Source organism: Pristiophorus japonicus, chromosome 3 (genome assembly GCF_044704955.1).
Source record: "Pristiophorus japonicus isolate sPriJap1 chromosome 3, sPriJap1.hap1, whole genome shotgun sequence".
Taxonomy (NCBI): Eukaryota; Metazoa; Chordata; class Chondrichthyes; family Pristiophoridae; genus Pristiophorus; species Pristiophorus japonicus.
The window spans coordinates 165546587-165567991 of NC_091979.1; the positions used below are offsets into that span (position 1 = coordinate 165546587).

At 44.9% G+C, this 21405-nt stretch overlaps 1 protein-coding gene and 1 long non-coding RNA gene across 5 annotated transcripts in view; one reads left to right on the top strand and one right to left on the bottom strand.

Moving 5' to 3' along the window:
- The window catches only part of LOC139259998 (microtubule-associated protein 2-like), a 607920-nt gene that overhangs the window by 202215 nt on the left and 384300 nt on the right, over nt 1–21405 (top strand). The window lies entirely within an intron of this gene.
- Nucleotides 1–21405, bottom strand: part of LOC139259999 (uncharacterized) — a 90161-nt gene that overhangs the window by 52089 nt on the left and 16667 nt on the right. For 3 of the 4 annotated variants that reach the window (XR_011592700.1, XR_011592701.1, XR_011592698.1), the window contains exons 2-3: nt 18889–18971; nt 15928–17102 (exon numbers count right to left, since the gene is read on the bottom strand). This is a non-coding gene — a long non-coding RNA (uncharacterized lncRNA). The remainder of the gene's footprint in view (nt 1–15927; nt 17103–18888; nt 18972–21405) is intronic. The other variant, XR_011592699.1, reaches the window with a different exon arrangement.

Genomic DNA, 21405 nt, shown 5'->3' on the forward strand with positions numbered 1-21405 from the left:
TTTCTTTTTTCTTTTTTTTGGTTTTTTTTTTTGGGCACTAAAATCAAATTTTCCTTTTTTCCAGTGCCCCCTATAAAAGGAGAGGGGTGTTCTTTGTATGAATGTTTATCAACAGTCCTGCACCTGCGTTATCTCTTTTTTTATTAATCTCTATATAATCAGCTGTTACGTATTTTTGACTCTTATTTCATAATCCTGCAATTTAAATGCTATTAAGGTCACCATGAGCAGATACTTGCTGCTTCCTCCTTACCACAGACTGCCTGGACTTGCTCCATTTTTTTGCCCTTTTTTTTATGTGAACCTAAAGTTGCTGTATCCTCTTATTAAAAGAGTGGTTTTCATTGGATGAATTGCCATCAATCCTTTTGAAATTTTAATCTAATTTTTCACCATAATTTGTCCTGAAATTCTAGGAGCTGGTGGCGCCACATGTTGGGTCAGTGACCAGATGTGTCAAGAGTAGTTGGACACCAGTTCTGCTCTACTTGGCGAGTTCCTAACTTTTGGATCTGTTCAGCACTGTGATATATCCATAACAAATGCATTTATGACTTGTATGAAATTTCTCTGTCCTCTTATTTCTTTTTTAAAGCATGATACCAGTTCCAGTGAGTAAATGCCATTGATAAAATAGTGGATGAGTGAGTCGGATATTAATATCGCACAAAGTGTATAATCTCAATGTCTGTAATTATTTTGGCTCCTTATATAGATAGAGAACGGTTAAATTGCAACAGTTATTTTCCTTTCATCAGTGCACGACAAATTATTATGCTGAATAACAAACATTTTCCAAGTTAACCAGTTACAATTATGTCTGCACTCAGAGCGACAAGGATGAAACCAATGCTTCTGCTAATTTATTACCTCAAAATGTTATCATATATCACCATCAGCCCATAGTAATTATATAATTCTACTTTTTTATTACAGTTTACTAATCTATTTTTATTTCTCTTTTACCAATTCTACAAACAGGAAATAATTAGATTAAATATTTTTTATTCGTTCACTGGATGTAGGCGTCATGGGTCCTTGCCCTTGAGAAGGTGGTAGTGAGCCACCTTCTTGAACTGCTGCAGTCGATGTTGTAAAGATACTCCCACAGTGTTGTTCGGGAGGGAGTTTCAGGATTTTGGCGCAACGATGATGAAGAAACGGCGCTATGTTTCCAGGTCAGGATGGTGTGTGACAGAGGTGAACTTGCAGATGGTAGTGTTCCCATGCGCTTGCTGTCCTTGTCCTTTTAGGTGGCAGAGGTCGCGGGTTTGGGAGGGGCTGCCGAAGAAGTCTTGGCAAGTTGCTGCAGTGTATCTTGTAAATGGGACACACTGCAGCCACGGTGCACCGGTGGTGGAGGGATTGAATGTTTAAGGTGGTGGATAGGGTGCCATCCAGGCAAGTGGAGAGTATTTCATCACACTTCTGATTGTGCCTTGTAGATGATGGAAAGGATTTGGTCCGGAGGTGAGACACTCACCGCAGAATACCCAGCCTCTAACCTGCTCTGCGTGCCAGTCCAGTTAAGTTTCTGGTCAATGGTGACCTGCAGGATGTTGATGGTGGGGGATTCAGCGATGGTGATGCTGTTGAATTTCGAAGGGCCGTGGTTAGACTCTCTCTTGTTGGAGATGGTCATTGCCTGGCACTTGTGTGGCGCGAATGTTACTTGCCTCTTATCAGCCCAAGCCTGAATGTTGCCCAGGTAAAGCTGCAGGCGTCAATGGACTGCTTCATTATCTGAGGAATTGAGAATGGAACTGAACACTCTGCAATCGTCAGCGAACATCCCCACTCTGACCCTATGATGGAGGGAAGGTCATTGATGAAGCCGTTGAAGATGGTTGGGCCTAGGACACTGCCCTGAGGAACTCCTGCAGCGATGTCCTGGGGCTGAGATGATTGGCCTCCAACAATCACAATCATCTTCTTTTGTCCGAGGTATGACTCCAGTCAGTGGAGAGTTTTCCCCCTGATTCCTGTTGACTTTAATTTTATTAGGACTCTTTGAAGCTCCACTTGTTCAAATGCTACCTTGATGTCAAGGGCAGTCACTCTCACCTCACCTCTGAAATTCAACTCTTTTGTACATGTTTGAACCAAGGCTGTAACGAGGCCTGGAGCTGAGTGGTCATGGCGGAACCCAAACTGAGCATCTGCGAGCAGGTTATTGGTAAGTGCCGCTTGATAGCACTGTCGACAACACCTTCCATCACCTTGCTGATGATTGAGAGTAGACTGATGGGGCGGTAATTGGCCAGATTGGATTTGTCCTGCTTCTTGTGGACAGGGCATACCTGGGCAATTCTCTACATTGTTGGGTAGATGCCTGTGTTGTAGCTGTACTGGGACAGCTTGGCTGGAGGCGTGGCTAGTTCTGGAGGGAAGTTGTCAGGGCCCACAGCCTTTGCTATATCCAGTGCGTTCAGCCATTTCTTGATATCAGATGGAGTGAATTGAATTGGCTGAAGACTGGCTTCTGTGATGGTGGGGACCTCAGGTGGAGGCGAAAATGTGTCATCCACTCAGCACTTCTGGCTGAAGATGGTTGCAAATGCTTCAGCCTTGTCTTTTGCACTCACATACTGGGCTCCACCATCCTTGAGGATGGGGATGTTCCTCATCCTGAGTTGGTGGTGGACAATTAGTTGTTTAATTTTCCACCATTATTCACGACTGGATGTGGTACGCCTGCACAGCTTTGATCGGATCTATTGATTGTAGGATTGCGTAGCTCAGTTTACAGCTGTTAGACATGTATGTAGTCCTATATTATGGTTTCATCAGTTGGGCACTTCATTTTTAGGTACACCTGGTACTGCTCCTGGCATGCTCTTCTACACTCCTCATTGAACCAGGGTTTGTCCCCTGGCTTGATAGTAATGGTAGAGTGAGGGATATGCTGGGCCATGATGTTACAGATTGTGGTGGAATACAATTGTGCTGCTGCTGATGGTCCACAGCGCCTCATGAATACCTAGTTTTGAGCTGCTAGACCTGATCTGAATCTATCCCATTTTAAGGACTATGCGATGGTCACTGCTACCAATGCTGTCATGGACTGATGAGGTAAAGTAGGTTTATCCCTTATGTTGGTTCCTGTTGCAGGCACAGTCTGGCAGCTATATCCTTCAGGACTCAGCCATTAGAAGTGCTGCTGAGCCACTCTTGGTGATGGACAATGAATTCCCCCACCCAGCGTACATTGGGTGCCCTTGCTACCCTAAGTGCCTCTTCCAAGTAGTGTTCAACATGAAGTACTGATTCATCAGCTGAGGGAGTGTGGTAGGTGGTAATCAGTAGGAGGTTTTCATGCCCATGTTTGACCTGATGCAATGAGACTTCATGGGGTCCAAAGTCAATGTTGAGGACTCCCAGGAACACTCTCTCCCGACTGTGTACCACTGAGCCACCATCTCTGGTGGGTCTGTCCTGCCTTTGGGACAGGATATAGCCAGGGATGGTGATGGAGGAGTCTGGGACATTGGCTAAAAGGTATGATTCTGTGAATATGGCTATGTCTGGTTGTTGCCCATCTGTGGGACAGCTCTCCTAATTTTGGCACAACTCCCCAAGATATTAGTGAGGAGGACTTTGCAGGGTCGACTGGGCTGGGTGTGCTTTTGTTGAGTCCGGTGCCTAGATCTGTTTCAGTGGTCCATTCGGTTTTATTCTTATTATTATTTTTCGTAGCGGATTGGTATAACTGAGTTGCTTGCTAGGCCATTTCAGAGGGCACTGCAGAGTCACCCATATTGCTGTGCTGTGGGTCTTAGAGACACATATAGGCCAGACCAGGTAAGGACAGCAGATTTCCTTCTCTATCAGACATTAGTGAACCAGATGGGTCTTTACGACAATCTGGTAGTTTCATGGTCACCATTACTGACACTAGCTTTTTATTCCATTATTTAATTAACTGAATTTAAATTCCCCAGCTGCCATGGTGGGATTTGAACTCATGTTTCTGGATCATTAGATTGGGCCTTTGGATTACTAGTCCACTAAACCACTATGCTACTGTACTCCCGTATGCTTTTGAATAGATACAATATTATAATGCACTCAGGATGTTGTCAATCATTTGTTGTTTAAGCTTTGCAGATATGTATCCTACACTTAAGTTTCTTCTTTCATGGGTCTGCTCATAACAAGCAGATGCACAGTGGTCACTTTGTTCCTTGCCAGTTACTAGAACATAAAAACATAAAACTTAGCATTCGGCCCCTCGAGCCTGCTCTGCCATTCAATAAGATCATGGCTGATCTTCGACCTCAACTCCACTTTCCTGCACTGTCCCCATATCCCTTGATTCCATTAATATTCAAAAATCTATCAATCTTCGTCTTGAATATACTCAAAGACTGAGACTCCACAGCCCTCTGGGGTGGAGAATTCTAAAGATTCACCACCCTCTGAGTGAAGAAGATTCTCCTCATCTCAGTCCTAAATGGCCGACCCCTTATTCTGAGACTGTGGCCCCAGGTTCTAGACTCCCCGTCAAGCCCTGTAAGATTGTTTTATGTTTCAATGAGATCACTTCTTATTCTTCTAAACGCTAGAGAATATAGGCCTAGTCTACTCGATCCCTCCTCATAGGATAATCCCCCCATCCCAGGAACCTTTGTTGCACTCCCTCTATGGCAAGTATATCCTTCCTTAGGTAAGGAGACCAAAATTGTACACAATACACCAGGTGTGGTCTCACCAGGGCCCTATATAATTGCAATTAGATGTCTTTACTCTTATACTCAAATCCTCTTGTAATAAAGGCCAAAATACCATTTGCTTTCTTAATTGCTTGCTGTACCTTCATGTTAACTTTCAGTGATTCTTGTACAAGGACACCCAAGTCCCTCTGAACACCAACATTTCCCAATCTCTCACCATTTAAAAAATACTCTGCTTTTCTATTTTTTTCTATCAAAGTGGATAACTTAACATTTATCCACATTATATTCCATTTCATGTTCTTTCCCATTCATATAGCCTATCTATATCTCCTTGAAGCCTCTTTACATCCTCCTCACAACTTACATTCCCACCTAGCTTTGTATCATCAGCAAATTTGGATGTATTACATTTGGTCCCCTCATCCAAATCATTGATATAGATTGTGAATAGCTAGTGCCCAAGCACCGATCCTTGTGGCACCCCACTAGTTACAGCCTGCCAACCCAAAAATGACCCGTTTATTCCTACTCTCTGTTTTCTGTCTGTTAACCAATCCTCAATCCATGCTAGAATATTACCCCCAATCCCATGAGCCCTAATTTTGTTTAATAACCTCTTGTGTGGCACCTTATCTGAAAATCCAAATACACCACATCCACTGGTTCCCCCTGATCTATTCTACTAGTTACAACCTCCAAAAACTCTAACAGATTTGTCAAATGTTATTTACCTTTCATAAATTTGTGTTGACTCTGCCCAATTCTATTAGTATTTTCTCAGTGCACTATTACCACGTCTTTAATAATGGATTCTAGCATTTTAAGAACATAAGAAATAGGAGCAGGCCATACGGCCCCTCGAGCCTGCTCTGCCATTTAATCTGATCATGGATTCTGATCCATTTCCCTGCCCGCTCCCCATAACCTCTTATTCCCTTATCGGTTAAGAAACTGTTTATCTGTCTTAAAGTTATTCAATGACCCAGCTTCCACACCTCTCTGAGGCAGCGAATTTCACAGATTTACAACCCTCGGAGAGAAGAAATTCCTCCTCATCTCAGTTTTAAATGGGCGGCCCCTTATTCTAAGTTTATGCCCCCTAGTTCTAGTCTCCCCTATCGGTGGAAACATCCTCTCTGCATCCACCTTGTCAAGCCCCCTCATAATCTTATACGTTTCGATAAGATCACCTCTCATTCTTCTCAATTCCAATGAGTAGAGGCGCATTCTATTCAACCTTTCCTCCTAAGTCAATAAGATTTTCCCTACAACTGATGTCAGGCTAACTGGTCTGTAGTTCCCCGTTTTCTCTCTCCCTCCTTTCTTAAATGGCGGGGTTATATTAGCTACCTTCCAATCTGCAGGAACCGTTCTAGAATCTATGGAATTTTGGAAGATGATACTCAATGCATCCACTATCTCTATAGCCACCTCTTTCAAAACCCGAGGATGTAGGCCATTAGGTCCTGGGTATTTATCGGCTTTCAGTTCCATTAATTTCTCCAGTAATTTTTTTTTGCTAATACTAATTTCTTTCAGTTCCTCATTCTCGCCAGACCTTTGGTTCTCCACTATTTCCGAGAGGTTTTTGTGACTTCTTATGTGAAGACAGACATAAAGTATTTGTTTAATTTCTCTGACATTTCCTTATTCCCCATTATAATTTGTCCTGTCTCAGCCTGTAAGGGATCCACATTTACTTTCGCTAATCTTTTCCTTTTTACATACCTATAGAAACTTTTACCGTCTGTTTTTATGTCTCTTGCTAGTTTACTCTCATATTCTATTTTCCCTTTCTTTATCAATTTCGTGGTCCTCCTTTGCTGAATTCTAAAATCCTCCCAATCCTCAGGCTTACTGTTCTTTTTGGCAACATTATAAGCCTCTTCCTTTGATCTAAGACTATCTTTAACTTTTCTTGTTAGCCACGGTTGGACCACTTTTCCTGTGGGGTTTTTGTGCCTTAAAGGAATGTATGTTTGTTGTAAATTACATATTAATTCTTTAAATGCTAGAGCCACAGCCAGTCTTGTCTACCGTCATACCTTTTAATGTAGTTTCCCAATCTACCCTAGCCAACTTGCCCCTCATATATACTTAGTTTGCTTTGTTTAGATTTAAGACCCTAGTTTTGGATTTAACTAAAACACTTTTGCTGAGGCATGAGTCCGGGGTCGGCGAGAGGTCTATAAAGGCCGCGAATTCAGCAGTCGGGAGGTGCGTCGCTGAGGCATGAGTCCGGGGTCGGCGAGAGGCCTATAAAGGCCGCGAGTTCAGCAGTCGGGAGGTGCGTCGTTGAGGCGTGAGTCCGGGGTCGGCGAGAGGCCTATAAAGGCCGCGAGTTCAGCAGTCGGGAGGTGCGTGGAGAGGCGTGAGTCCGGGGTCGGCGAGAGACCTATAAAGGCCGCGAGTTCAGCAGTCGGGAGGTGCGTCGCTGAGGCGTGAGTCCGGGATCGGCGAGAGGCCTATAAAGGCCGCGAGTTCAGCAGTCGGGAGGTGCGTCGCTGAGGCGTGAGTCCGGGGTCGGCGAGAGACCTATAAAGGCTGCGAGTTCAGCAGTCGGGAGGTGCGTCGCTGAGGCGTGAGTCCGGAATCGGCGAGAGGCCTATAAAGGCCGCGAGTTCAGCAGTCGGGAGGTGCGTCGCTGAGGCATGAGTCTGGGGTCGGCGAGAGGCCTATAAAGGCTGCGAGTTCAGCAGTCGGGAGGTGCGTCGCTGAGGCATGAGTCCGGGGTTGGCGAGAGGCCTATAAAGGCCGCGAGTTCAGCAGTCGGGAAGTGCGTCGCTGAGGCGTGAGTCCGGGGTCGGCGAGAGGCCTATAAAGGCTGCGAGTTCAGCAGTCGGGAGGTGCTTCGCTGAGGCGAGTCCGTGAGTTCGGCGAGAGGCCTATAAAGGCCGCGAGTTCAGCAGTCGGGAGGTGCGTCGCTGAGGCGTGAGTCCGGGGTCGGCGAGAGGCCTATAAAGGCCGCGAGTTCAGCAGTCGGGAGGTGCGTCGCTGAGGCGTGAGTCTGGGGTCGGCGAGAGGCCTATAAAGGCCGCGAATTCAGCAGTCGGGAGGTGCGTCGCTGAGGCGTGAGTCCGGGGTCGGCGAGAGGCCTATAAAGGCCGCGAGTTCAGCAGTCGGGAGGTGCGTCGCTGAGGCGTGAGTCCGGGGTCGGTGAGAGGTCTATAAAGGCCGCGAATTCAGCAGTCGGGAGGTGCGTCGCTGAGGCATGAGTCCGGGGTTGGCGAGAGGCTTATAAAGGCCGCGAGTTCAGCAGTCGGGAGGTGCGTCGCTGAGGCATGAGTCCGGGGTCGGCGAGAGGCCTATAAAGGCCGCGAGTTCAGCAGTCGGGTGGTGCGTCGCTGAGGCGTGAGTCTGGGGTCGGCGAGTGGCCCATAAAGGCCGCGAGTTCAGCAGTCGGGAGGTGCGTCGCTGAGGCATGAGTCCGGGGTTGGCGAGAGGCTTATAAAGGCCGCGAGTTCAGCAGTCGGGAGGTGCGTCGCTGAGGCGTGAGTCCGGGGTTGGCGAGAGGCCTATAAAGGCCACGAGTTCAGCAGTCGGGAGGTGCGTGGAGAGGCGTGAGTCCGGGTTCGGCGAGAGGCCTATAAAGGCCGCGAGTTCAGCAGTCGGGAGGTGCGTCGCTGAGGCGTGAGTCTGGGGTCGGTGAGAGGCCTATAAAGGCCGCGAGTTCAGCAGTCGGGAGGTGCGTCGCTGAGGCGTGAGTCCGGGGTTGGCGAGAGGCCTATAAAGGCGTGCTTGTGCAGCAACAGGGAGAAGGCAAAAAGAAATAGAATGGTGACGTCACAGCCAAGGAGGTAAGTGATTGGCTGGTGATTGGTAAGTAGTTTTTCTTTTTTCTCTTCTATATCAGTGAGTAACTTTTAGCATTGTTATTGCCAATTTAAGTTAATCTAAGGGTTAAGTCATGGCGTGACAGCTCGGACATGTGTTATGCTCCTCCTGTACTATGTGGGAAATCAGGGATACCTCCGGTGTTTAGTGAGTTGGTCTTACCGCAGGTAAAGGGTCCACAGCCAGATAGGGAATGGAAGACCAACAGGAAGAGCAGTGCAAGGAAGGTAGTGCAGGGATCCTCTGCGGTCATCCCCTGCAAAACAGATACACCGCTTTGAGTACTGTTGAGCGGGATGACTCATCAGGGGGGAGCAGCAGCAGCCAAGTTCATGGCACTGTGGCTGGCTCTGCTGCACAGGAGGGCAGGAAAAAGAGTGGGAGAGCGATAGTGATAGGGGATTCAATTGTAAGGGGAATAGATAGGCGTTTCTGCGGCCGCAACCGAGACTCCAGGATGGTATGTTGCCTCCCTGGTGCAAGGGTCAAGGATGTCTCGGAGCAGCTGCAGGACATTCTGAAAATGGAGGGAGAACAGCCAGTTGTCGTGGTGCACATTGGTACCAACGACATAGGTAAAACGGGATGAGGTCCTGCAAAATGAATTTAAGGAGCTAGGAGCTAAATTAAAAAGTAGGACCTCAAAGTAGTAATCTCGGGATTGCTACCAGTGCCACATGCTAGTCAGAGTAGGAATCGCAGGACAGCTCAGATGAATACGTGGCTTGAGCAGTGGTGCAGCAGGGAGGGATTCAAATTCCTGGGGCATTGGAACCAGTTCTGGGAGAGGTGGGACCAGTACAAACCGGACAATCTGCACCTGGGCAGGACCGGAACCAATGTCCTAGGAGGAGTGTTTGCTCGTGCTGTTGGGGAGGAGTTAAACTAATATGGCAGGGGGATGGGAACCAATGCAGGGAGACAGAGGGAAACAAAATGGAGACAGAAGCAAAAGACAGAAAGGAGATGAGTAAAAGTGGAGGGCAGAGAAACCCAAGGCAAAAAACAAAAAGGGCCACTTTGCAGCAAAATTCTAAAGGTCAAAGTGTGTTACAAAGGCAAGCCTGAAAGCTCTGTGCCTCAATGCGAGAAGTATTCGGAATAAGGTGGACGAATTAACTGTGCAGATCGCAGTTAACGGATACGATGTGGTTGGCATCACGGAGACATGGCTCCAGGGTGACCAAGGCTGGGAACTCAACATCCAAGGGTATTCAACATTCAGGAAGGATAGGCAGAAAGGAAAAGGAGGTGGGGTGGCGTTGCTGGTTAAAGAGGAAATTAATGCAATTGTAAGGAAAGAAATTAGCTTGGATGATGTGGAATCGGTATGGGTGGAGCTACGGAATACCAAAGGGCATAAAACGCTAGTGGGAGTTGTGTACAGACCTCCAAACGGTAGTAGTGATGTTGGGGAGGGCATCAAACAGGAAATTAGGCGTGCATGCATTAAAGGTGCAGCAGTTATTATGGGTGACTTTAATATGCATATAGATTGTGCTAACCAAACTGGAAACAATACAGTGGAGAAGGATTTCCTGGAGTACACAAGGGATGGTTTTCTAGATCAATATGTCGAGGAACCAACTAGCAGGAAGGCCATCTTAGACTGGGTGTTGTGTAATGAGAGAGGATTAATTAGCAATCTCGTTGTGCGAGGCTCCTTGGGAAAGAGTGACCATAATATGGTGGAATTCTACATTAGGATGGAGAATGAAACAGTTAATTCAGAGACCATGGTCCAGAAGTTAAAGAAGGGTAACTTTGAAGGTATGAGGCATGAATTGGCTAGGATAGATTGGCGAATGATACTTAAGGGGTTGACAGTGGATGGGCAATGGCAGACATTTAGAGACCGCATGGATGAACGACAACAATTGCACAGCCCTGTCTGGTGTAAAAATAAAAAAGGGAAGGTGGCTCAACCGTGGCTATCAAGGGAAGTCGGGGATAGTATTAAAGCCAAGGAAGTGGCATACAAATTGGCCAGAAATAGCAGCGAACCCGGGGACTGGGAGAAATTTAGAACTCAGCAGAGAAGGATAAAGGGTTTGATTAGGGCAGGGAAAATATAGTACGAGAGGAAGCTTGCAGGGAACATTCAAATGGACTGCAAAAGCTTCTATAGATATGTAAAGAGAAAAAGGTTAGTAAAGACAAACATAGGTCCCCTGCAGTCAGAATCAGGGGAAGTCATAACTGGGAACAAAGAAATGGCAGACCAATTAAACAAATAGTTTGGTTCGGTATTCACTCAGGAAGACACAAACAACCGTCCGGATATAAAAGGGGTCAGAGGGTCCGTTAAGAAGGAGGAACTGAGGGAAATCCTTATTAGTCGGGAAATTGTATTGGGGAAATTGATAAGATAGATTATGAAAGTAAACTTCCGCAAAACATAAAAACAGATAGTAAAAGCTTTTACAGATATATAAAACGGAAAAGAGTGACTAAAGTAAATGTTGGTCCCTTGGAAGATGAGAAGGGGGATTTAATAATGGGAAATGTGGAAATGGCTGAGACCTGAAACAATTATTTTGCTTCGGTCTTCACAGTGGAAGACACAAAAACCATGCCAAAAATTGCTGGTCACGGGATTGTGGGAAGGGAGGACCTTGAGACAATCACTATCACTAGGGGGGGTGGTGCTGGACAGGCTAATGGGACTCAAGGTAGACAAGTCCCCTGGTCCTGATGAAATGCATCCCAGGGTATTAAAAGAGATGGCGGAAGTTATAGCAGATGCATTCGTTATAATCTACCAAAATTCTCTGGACTCTGGGGAGGTACCAGCGGATTGGAAAGCAGCTAATGTAACGCCTCTGTTTCAAAAAGGGGACAGACAAAAGGCAGGTAACAATAGGCCGGTTAGTTTAACATCTGTAGTGGGGAAAATGCTTGAAGCTATCATTAAGGAAGAAATAGCGGGACATCTACATAGGAATAGTGCAATCAAGCAGACGCAACATGGATTCATGAAGGGGAAATCACGTTTAACTAATTTACTGGAATTCTTTGAGGATATAACGAGCATGGTGGATAGAGGTGTACCGATGGATGTGGTGTATTTAGATTTCCAAAAGGCATTCGATAAGGTGCCACACAAAAGGTTGCTGCAGAAGATAAAGGTACGCGGAGTCAGAGGAAATATATTAGCATGGATAGAGAATTGGCTGGCTAACAGAAAGCAGAGAGTCGGGATAAATGGGTCCTTTTCGGGTTGGAAATCGGTGGTTAGTGGTGTGCCACAGGGATCGGTGCTGGGACCACAACTGTTTACAATATACATAGATGACCTGGAAGAGGGGACAGAGTGAAGTGTAACAACATTTGCAGATGACACAAAGATTAGTGGGAAAGCGGGTTGTGCAGAGGACACAGAGAGGCTGCAAAGAGATTTGGATAGGTTAAGCGAATCGGCTAAGGTTTGGCAGATGGAATACAATGTCGGAAAGTGTGAGGTCATCCACCTTGGAAAAAAAAACAGTAAAAGGGAATATTATTTGAATGGGGAGAAATTACAACATGCTGCGGTGCAGAGGGACCTGGGGGTCCTTGTGCATGAACTGTGCAGGGTATTGGTGAGGCCGCACCTGGAGTACTGCGTGCAGTTTTGGTCACCTTACTTAAGGAAGGATATACTAGCCTTGGAGGGGGTACAGAGACGATTCACTAGGCTGATTCCGCAGATGAGGGGGTTACCTTATGATAATAGATTGAATAGACTGGGTCTTTACCGTTGAAGTTCAGAAGGATGAGGGGTGATCTTATAGAAACATTTAAAATAATGAAAGGGATAGACAAGATAGAGGCAGTGAGGTTGTTTCCATTGGTCAGGGAGACTAGAACTAGGAGGCACAGCTTCAAAATAAGGGGGAGCCAATTTAAAACCGAGTTGAGAAGGAATTTCTTCTCCCAGAGGGTTGTGAATCTGTGGAATTCTCTGCCCAGGGATGCAGTTGAGGCTAGCTCATTGAATGTATTCAAATCACAGATAGATAGATTTTTAACCAATAAGGGAATTAAGGGTTATGGGGAGCGGGCGGGTAAGTGGAGCCGAGTCCACGGCCAGATCAGCCATGATCTTGTTGAATGGCAGAGCAGGCTCGAGGGGCTAGATGGCCGACTCCTGTTCCTAATTCTTATGTTCTTATGTTCTAAGATTGAAGGCCGATAAATCCCCAGGGCCTGATGGTCTGCATCCCAGAGTATTAAGGAGGTGGCCTTGGAAATAGCGGATGCATTGACAGTCATTTTCCAACATTCCATAGATTCTGGATCAGTTCCTATGGAGTGGAAGGTAGCCAATGTAACCCCACATTTTAAAAACGGAGGGAGAGAGAAAACAGGAATTATAGGCCGGTTAGCCCGACATCGGTAGTGGGTAAAATGATGGAATCAATTATTAAGGATGTCATAGCAGCGCATTTGGAAAGAGGTGACATGATAGGTACAAGCCAGCATGGATTTGTGAAAGGGAAATCATGCTTGACAAATCTTTTGGAATTTTTTGAGGATGTTTCCAATAGAGTGGACAAGGGGGAACCATTTGATGTGGTGTATTTGGACTTTCAGAAGGCTTTCGACAAGGTCCCACACAAGAGATTAATGTGCAAAGTTAAAGCACATGGGATTGGGGGTAGTGTGCTGACGTGGATTGAGAACTGGTTGGCAGACAGGAAGCAAAGAGTCGGAGTAAATGGGTACTTTTCAGAATGGCAGGCAGTGACTAGTGGGGTACCGCATGGTTCTGTGCTGGGGCCCCAGCTGTTTACGTGGTGCATTGATGATTTAGACGAGGGGATTAAATGTAGTATCTCCAAATTTGTGGATGACATTAAGTTGGGTGGCAGTGTGAACTGCGAGGAGGATGTTATGAGGCTGCAGAGCAACTTGGATAGGTTAGGTGAGTGGGCAAATGCATGGCAGATGAAGTATAATGTGGATAAATGTGAGGTTATACACTTTGGTGGCAAAAACAGAGAGACTATTATCTGAATGGTGACAGATTAGGAAAAAGGTAGGTGCAACGAGACCTGGGTGTCATGGTACATCAGTCATTGAAGGTTGGTATGCAGATACAGCAGGCGGTTAAGAAAGCAAATGGCATGTTGGCCTTCATAGCGAGGGGATTTGAGTACAGGGGCAGGGAGGTGTTACTACAGTTGTACAGGGCCTTGGTGAGGCCACACCTGGAGTATTGTGTTCAGTTTTGGTCTCCTAACTTGGGCAGGACATTCTTGCTATTGAGGGAGTGCAGCGAAGGTTCACCAGACTGATTCCCGGGGTGGCGGGACTGACATATCAAGAAAGACTGGATCAACTGGGCTTGTATTCACTGGAGTTCAGAAGAATGAGAGGGGATCTCATAGAAACGTTTAAAATTCTAATGGATTTAGACAGGTTAGATGCAGGAAGAATGTTCCCAATGTTGGGGAAGTCCAGAACCAGGGGTCACAGTATAAGGATAAGTGGTAAGACAGTTAGGACCGAGATGAGGAGAAACTTCTTCACGCAGAGAGTGGTGAACCTGTGGAATTCTCTACCACAGAAAGGTGTTGAGGCCAATTTATTAAATATATTCAAAAAAGAGTTAGATGTCGTCCTTATTACTCAGGGGATCAAGGAGCATGGCGAGAAAGCAGGAATGGGGTACTGAAGTTGCATGTTCAGCCATGAACTCATTGAATGGCGGTGCAGGCTCGATGGGCCGAATGGCCTACTCCTTCACCTATTTTCTATGTTTCTATGTTTCAAACTCAATATAAAATTCGATCATATTATGGCTGGTCTCGTGGAATTTCCCCATCTGTTTCTTTCCTTCTCCCTGTCGGGAGATGCCCGGTCCTCATTCAGCACTCTTTAAAAGTAACACAATTTCAGAGCAATTGGAGATCAAACTTATTTCAGTACTTTGTGATTATACTTTTGAGAATTTTAGCTGAGGAAAGATTGCTAGGCTGGGATTGTTTTCTTCGGAACAAAGGAGACTGAGGGGAGACTTAATTGAGGTGTATAAAATTATTAGGGGCCTCGATAGAGTGGATTAGAAAGACCTATTTCCCTTAGCAGAGAGGTTAGTAACCAGGGGACATAGTTTTAAAGTGATTGGTAGAAGAATTAGAGGGGAATTGAGAACTTTTTTCATCCAAATGGCAGTGGGGGTCTGGAATTCACTGCCTGAAAGGGTGATAGAGACAGAAACCCTCATTGCATTTAAAAAGCACTTGAAATGCCATAACCTACAGGGCTACAGACCAAGAGCTGGAAAGTGGAATTAGGCTGGATAGCTCTTTTTCAGCCGGCACAGACCCGATGGGCTGAATCGCCTCCTTCAGTGCCGTAAGTTTCTATGATCCATTAAAATTATCTATATCAATCTCATTAACAATCTTGCATGTGGCACACACTTCCTGCACGCATTAACTTTACTTCCTGAAAAAGTCTTTTTTTTTTTCTGAAGTGTGTTCACATTTATATGTAAAAGGAAAGAAAGACTTACATTGATCTTGCGCCTTTCCCAACCTCAGGACCTCCCAAAAAGCTTTACAACCAATGAGTACTTTTGAAGTATAGTCACTGTTGTAATGTAGGAAACACGGCAGCTAATTTGCACACAGCAAGGTCCCACAAACAGCAGTGTAATAATGACCAGATAATCTGTTTTAGTGATGTTAATTGAGGGGCACCGGGGATAACCTCACTGCTTTTCGAAATAGTGCCATGGGATCTCTTGCGTCCACCTATGAGAGCAGATTGGGGCCGCGATCTGCTCGGGGTCGCATCTGAAAGTCGGCGCCTCTGACAGTGCAACATTCCTTCGTACTGCACTGTAATATCTGCCTAAATTAATATCCACCTAGATTTTTGTGCTCAAGTCTCTGGAGTATCACAACTTTCTGACTCCAAGTCGAGAGCTCTACCAACTGAGCCACAGCTGACTATCATATGAACACATTGCATGGTGCTTATAGGAGGCTTTTATTGATAACATCGAGGTATCATCTTGGCATGACTGTACTTGCATTGGGAGCAACGCAGATCAGGGGATTAAGGCAACTTGTTTAGTTTTGGGTTCCAGGGATTAGTTAGTCCTGCAGGGGACAGGTGGAGGTCCTGCCTACTAATGGCTCAGTACTTGTTGTTTAAATCAAAGAAGGCTTTCATGCTCCCTCGCTATCCTGCAGCCCAGAATCCACTCGTTGACCTGTGACTTTGGCCAATTCCCTGTACTCGCTGCTGTAAAATTCCACCTGGGCTCACAGTGGCTCCCTTCTCTGCCATGCCTCACCCACCACCTCCTACCCAAAAGGACAGAAGAAAAATAGAGAAAAACAGAAATAAATCAGGAAAAAAGAACGAAGCAGAATACAAAGATGACGTACTGCTAAGAGACAAAGCATATGCTCCGACTTACCTAGGCAATGCCACAGGAGATCTATAGTAATCCATTCAGTCTTGTGTATAATGTGCATTTCCTGTTCATGTAACTTTCCCGTCACGATATTTCTGATTTGAGTCCACCCAGCTCCATTTCCAAGACAGGTCTAAATTTTTTAAAATTGCTTCTATGCACATACTGTTGGAAAATACACAAATGCTGAATTTTACACAAACGGCTGTAGGTTGAGTTATGTTTTCCTGAGATTGCTTACCACCCACACTCCCAGTATTGCCACACATCTACCTCCAATCTGCTACATGATATTTATAAACTTTCCGTGTATTCTGGGCTTTAAAAAAGGTAAAAGATAAAAATGAAATACCCAGGAAAAGGAACATATGATCTGAAATCAGTAGAGCTTTTTAAATCATTAAGTACCGACCATGGGATTAACTAATTGTGAATAGCTGATTACAATTGTTTGAAGACTTGACTTTGCCTGAAATCAGTAGAGCTTTTTAAATGGGTAAGTGCTGATTGAACTACCCAAAATAGTCAGTACACTTACTACGTTAAGCGGTTGAAATTTATCAAAGGCAAGTTCCGCCCATTTATCATCGAAAAGACCGCTAAGATCCTGACGGTACTTTGGACAGAACTTTAGTCAAAAAAGGAGGCAATAAGTGCCCGGTGGCAAATATGGGCATTGCACACCGATTCTGGACAGTAGAGGAGATTCTGGGCGGCAAATAAAATCCTGGAGAAAGTTATGCCGAGGCTGGAGTTGGACCGACGGAGGGGGGAATGCACAAAAAAAAAATTAAAAAAATAAAAAGCAAAAAAAATCACAAACCTTTAGAGGACCCTTTAACACAGAATCGCTGCAAAAGAAGTTAAAAAAAATCTCACCTTTTCGTGCCGGTCTTCATACCTACCGTCCAGATAAGACCTGCTCCCATGCAGCGGTCTTTTCTCCTGCAGAGACGGATGAATCTTGGGCGGAAGGACTTTTTTCGGTGTTGCACGTTGGTGCACGCCGGCAGAAGCTCCCCAGCGATCCTTCCAAACCACCGGTGTGAGGGCCTCACCAATCTCCCATGGAGGGGAGAATGCTGAAAAAACAGGGAAACTGCCGAGAAAACTCGGCGGCAGCCGGCGGTAGGACCATCAATTTCAGCTCCTATAAGTGGTGCCTTTGCAATTGACTCCTATGGAAATTGACAAATGGTTAGCACTATTTGGCTGATATAGGTGGCTGCCTGTGCTAAGTGATGGGGAGAGACAGGCTACTTTCTCTCCAGTCACACCACCCATCCCCCCCGCCCCCCCCCCAACTCCATCCAAATCCTTGCCCCATCAGAAAAAAATCTCTGGTTTTGGAGAGGAGAAGGAGAGCTCACAACAGCTCTTTTTCCCCACCCTTGCTGAGAGGGTTTGCCATTTCTGCCATCTTTCTTACACCCATCACCATTCTCCTTGGTCCCCATATCCTCTACCTCCTCCTACTACCTCTATTTTCCTTTCTCTTTCCTCTCCATGCTTTACCTCTTACCCCATGCACCCCATCCTTCATCTTTCTCCCCTCTCTCCTCCCCTCCCCATCTCTTCCCTTCTTCCCCACCTCTCCCTTCCCCACCTTTCCTTCCTGCCCTCCCCTTGACTACTCTACCCTCTGTGGTCTCCTTTTCTCACTTTTTTACCTGTCTCTGTCTTACCGGGTCTAGTTAGTTCTTCACCGACTAATCCCGCTTGACCCGAATATCATACTTAAATGTTGACTCCCTGTGTGCAATGCCAAGGGAGATCAACTAGTAATAACAATAATCGCCACTCACTTAGAGTTTTAAAGCAGGCATGGACAGAATGGTGGAATTTAATCTTCAAAGCACCAGTAAAAATCCCTGGATCGTGTAATAACTGCAAAATTTAACTTGCACAATCCCCATTAATCAGTGGCTCTGATAAACAGATTACATGGTCTAATTATTATTATGGATTATTATAAAACAGCATATTCTCTGACTCACCATAAGCAACACCACAGAACATGCACTCGTATCTAATAAGAATTTATTTAATGGTAAACAAAATTATCTGCAGTCCAGTTAATCTAAGTACATCACTGAACGAGGGACAGTAGACAACCCACTCATGAGCAAGGTGCTCTTCGGTTCTTAGGTGTTTCTCAACCGTGAAGTAAATTGTGTTTTGCTCTCTCCAATTGTGTATGCTTCAAGTATCACTTTTGCAACTAGGTCAGTTTGAATATACTAGTGCCAACTGGCACTTGCAACAAGGCACTCAAAGTTACTACTTAAACAAATAAACATAAATAATGACAGTATTAACATAACACGTCAACACGCGTCGTTCCTACCTGTCCAGATAAATGAGGTGGCACGCTTGAATTGATTTTATATGAAAGTACAGTGTAGGTGTCCTTCCGCAGCAGAACAAAATGAATACTATAACCTTGCCATCATATTTGCTACAATATGCACTACTCCTAAAGTTTTTATTTGAAATTATTTTATGATTTTTAATTTTTTAATAGTTCATCTAGAACTTCTTTGGAAATAAAACAGAAAAGCTTAGAACACTGGAAACCTGAAATAAGACGATGGGCCGAAATGGCCTCCTTCTGCGCTGTAAATTTCTATGTTCTATGTTTCTAAAAACACTTAAAATGCACAGCAGATCCGATAACATATGAAAAGAGAAAAGCCGTTTCAAAATTCAGGTGGGACCGTTTGTAAGATTGGCCAAAATTACTGACACTGTAGTGAGCCTATTAAGGACATAGCATTAAGATCAGGAAAAAGCCTCTCGGCCGAATAATTTTGACCTTTTGATATTTCAGGCCTGTCTACCCATCTTTGATATCACTGAGCCTTTTCTCTCTCTCTTTAGAATAACATCTAATTGTCTCTGGAACTCATTAAATTATCCATTTCAATGTTCAAATTTACATCAATTTACTGTACTTTTTGTTACCTGGGAAGTGGTCAGATTATGGGCCAGTGCAATGTATAGCTGCCGTTTGCTGAGCCCACTGCATGTAAAATCAAAATGTCAACCTGTGAAGAAATGAATAGTTAGTCATAGCTGAAATAAAAATAAACATCACAATTGTAGGGCATGAGTCAGAGCTGGAGATAGATGCTGAGGAAATAAAAAGGGTTCTGGGAAATTCATGGTCACAACGAAGAAAGGAAAATGACAATGCCAACTGCGAACAGAATGAAGGAGCTAAAATGGAAATCATAGCAAAGAAGCACAGAACTTCATGACTGAATACAAAGGAGCGATGCGACAGTAAATCAGATACAAGATGGAAAACTGCAAATGCTAAGTTTCTGGTGATACATTGGCATGGTTACACCCAACTTTTTAACCTTTTCTCATCCAGATATGATTGACCTGCTGTGTATTTACAGTTTTTATTCATTTGTAACTTTTTTTCACAAAAGTGAAATTTTCCCGCTCCTTGCATGTCAAGAAAGTATGTTCCAAGACTCATTTAATGAAGAGGAATGTTTTCATTTTAAGCTTAAACTTGCAATTCATAATCAGTATTTGGCGTTCTGTTCATCAAATTGGGTCACTTAAACACCACTCAGCATCTATTAAAGTCTGCCCAGTGAAAATATTAAGCCGAAATTTTTAAGCAGTCCTAACTAAACAGAGGACTAATATTGTCAATATATTTTTTCTAAATAAACAAGTTTTTATGCTATGTAATTGGTAATGACCATTCCCACCCTGAATAATTTCATAAAAATTGCAGCAAGTCAGTTAACAGCTTGATCGGCTTGAAGCTCAATAGTCTATGTATATAGTTGATGCTTATTGACGTATCTATTTTTGCAAATCAGACTTAAAAGGCATAGATAGTCGCCCAGAAATCCAGTCCTGTGCTGTCATCTTGACTGAGTGAGTAGTAGTCAGTGATGTGTTGAGTAGCTCCTTCAAAATTCATGTTGCACTAATTCCTAGCCATACTGTAATTTATATTTTCGCTTGATCCTTTTCTTACATCTTGCTGTTCTATGCAATATTCATTGGCTAAGAAGAGAGGCAGTTGCTACTGGACCTCAGAAAATGTCGTTCACGTCCCACTCCAGAGACTTTAGCACAAAAATCTGAGCTGATACTCGAGTGCTGCACTGTCGGAGGTGCCGTTTGTCCGATGAGACTTTAAACCGAGGCTCCATCTGCTCTCCCAGGTAGACATAAAAGAACCCATGGCACTATTTCGAAGGAGAGCAGGGGAGTTATCCCCGGTGTCCTGGCCAATATTTATTCCCCAATCAACATAACAAAAACAGATTTGGCTCAATTTTGGCTTGGAGTTGCTCCGTTTTTTTTGGAGTAACTTGGTTTTTCTGTCGTAACTTAAAAATACCCATTTTCCCCAATCAATTTGCACCAGCGTAACTGAGTTAATTATGATTTTTTTAGGTTAGTTTTTTTTTCTCAAAAGGGGGCATTACCTACGCCAGTTCTGCCCATTTAGGCAACTTTAACCAGCTAATAGTTACTCCATTTCTACCTATGCCAGCGTATGTGGCCACTTCAGAAAACCCTTGCGGAGAGTTAAAGAAATCAGCGCAGGTAGGTACATCGGAGGCCATTCGGCCTGGGATAGGAGCGGGAAGTGGCGAGGACCTGCACCTAAACCAACCCCAAGCCTTACCCTTAGCAATGTTTGCAAACAAAAAGTACTAACAATTCAATAAGAAATAAAAAATTGAAGTCCTACCTTCATCTTCAAACTCAGCTCGGAAAGGCAGCGGGCCGGTGTGGGAGGCCACTCGGCCTGGGTTAGGGGTGGGACAACGCACTGGGAGGTCACTCAGCCAGGGCTAGGGGCAGGCAGGAGCACTGATAGTGCTCCTGCCTGCCGGTGATTTCTATCAGTTCTCCTGCCGCCCCTAGCCCTGGCCAAGTGGCCTCCCGGTGCGATCAATCTCTTAGTGCTCCTGCCAGCCGGTGATTTCTAAGAGATCGATCGCACCGGGAGGTCACTCGGCCACCTGTATCTTAATACTTTGAAATTATTTTATCTACAATTAATTAATTGCAAGTTAATAGCTGAGAATACAATACTCCTCATCTTAGTCTTTAAAAAATAAATGATGGTGGGCACAGGGCAAACATTTACAGAGAAAATATAACATTTTGTAGAATGTTCCTCATAACAAAAGAAAATGGAGTATTGTAAGCAAATCTACACAACTCACATCATCCCACATCCAGAACTTCTCAACGGCCGTTACCCCAGTTTCTCAAGAGTGGCTCCACCAAAATAACATGTTGCGCGCTACTACGCATGCGCGGACATCACGAATCACCACCGCGCATGTACAGACGTCCCGGCACATTTTCCAACGCAGAACGACTGGCCACGCTGCGCGACTGTGGTGAAGAGGCCAGACAGAGGCCAAAGTTATAACATTTCTTTTCGCCGTATCTGGGAACGTAAATAAGCGGTGCAACTCCAGTAAGTGC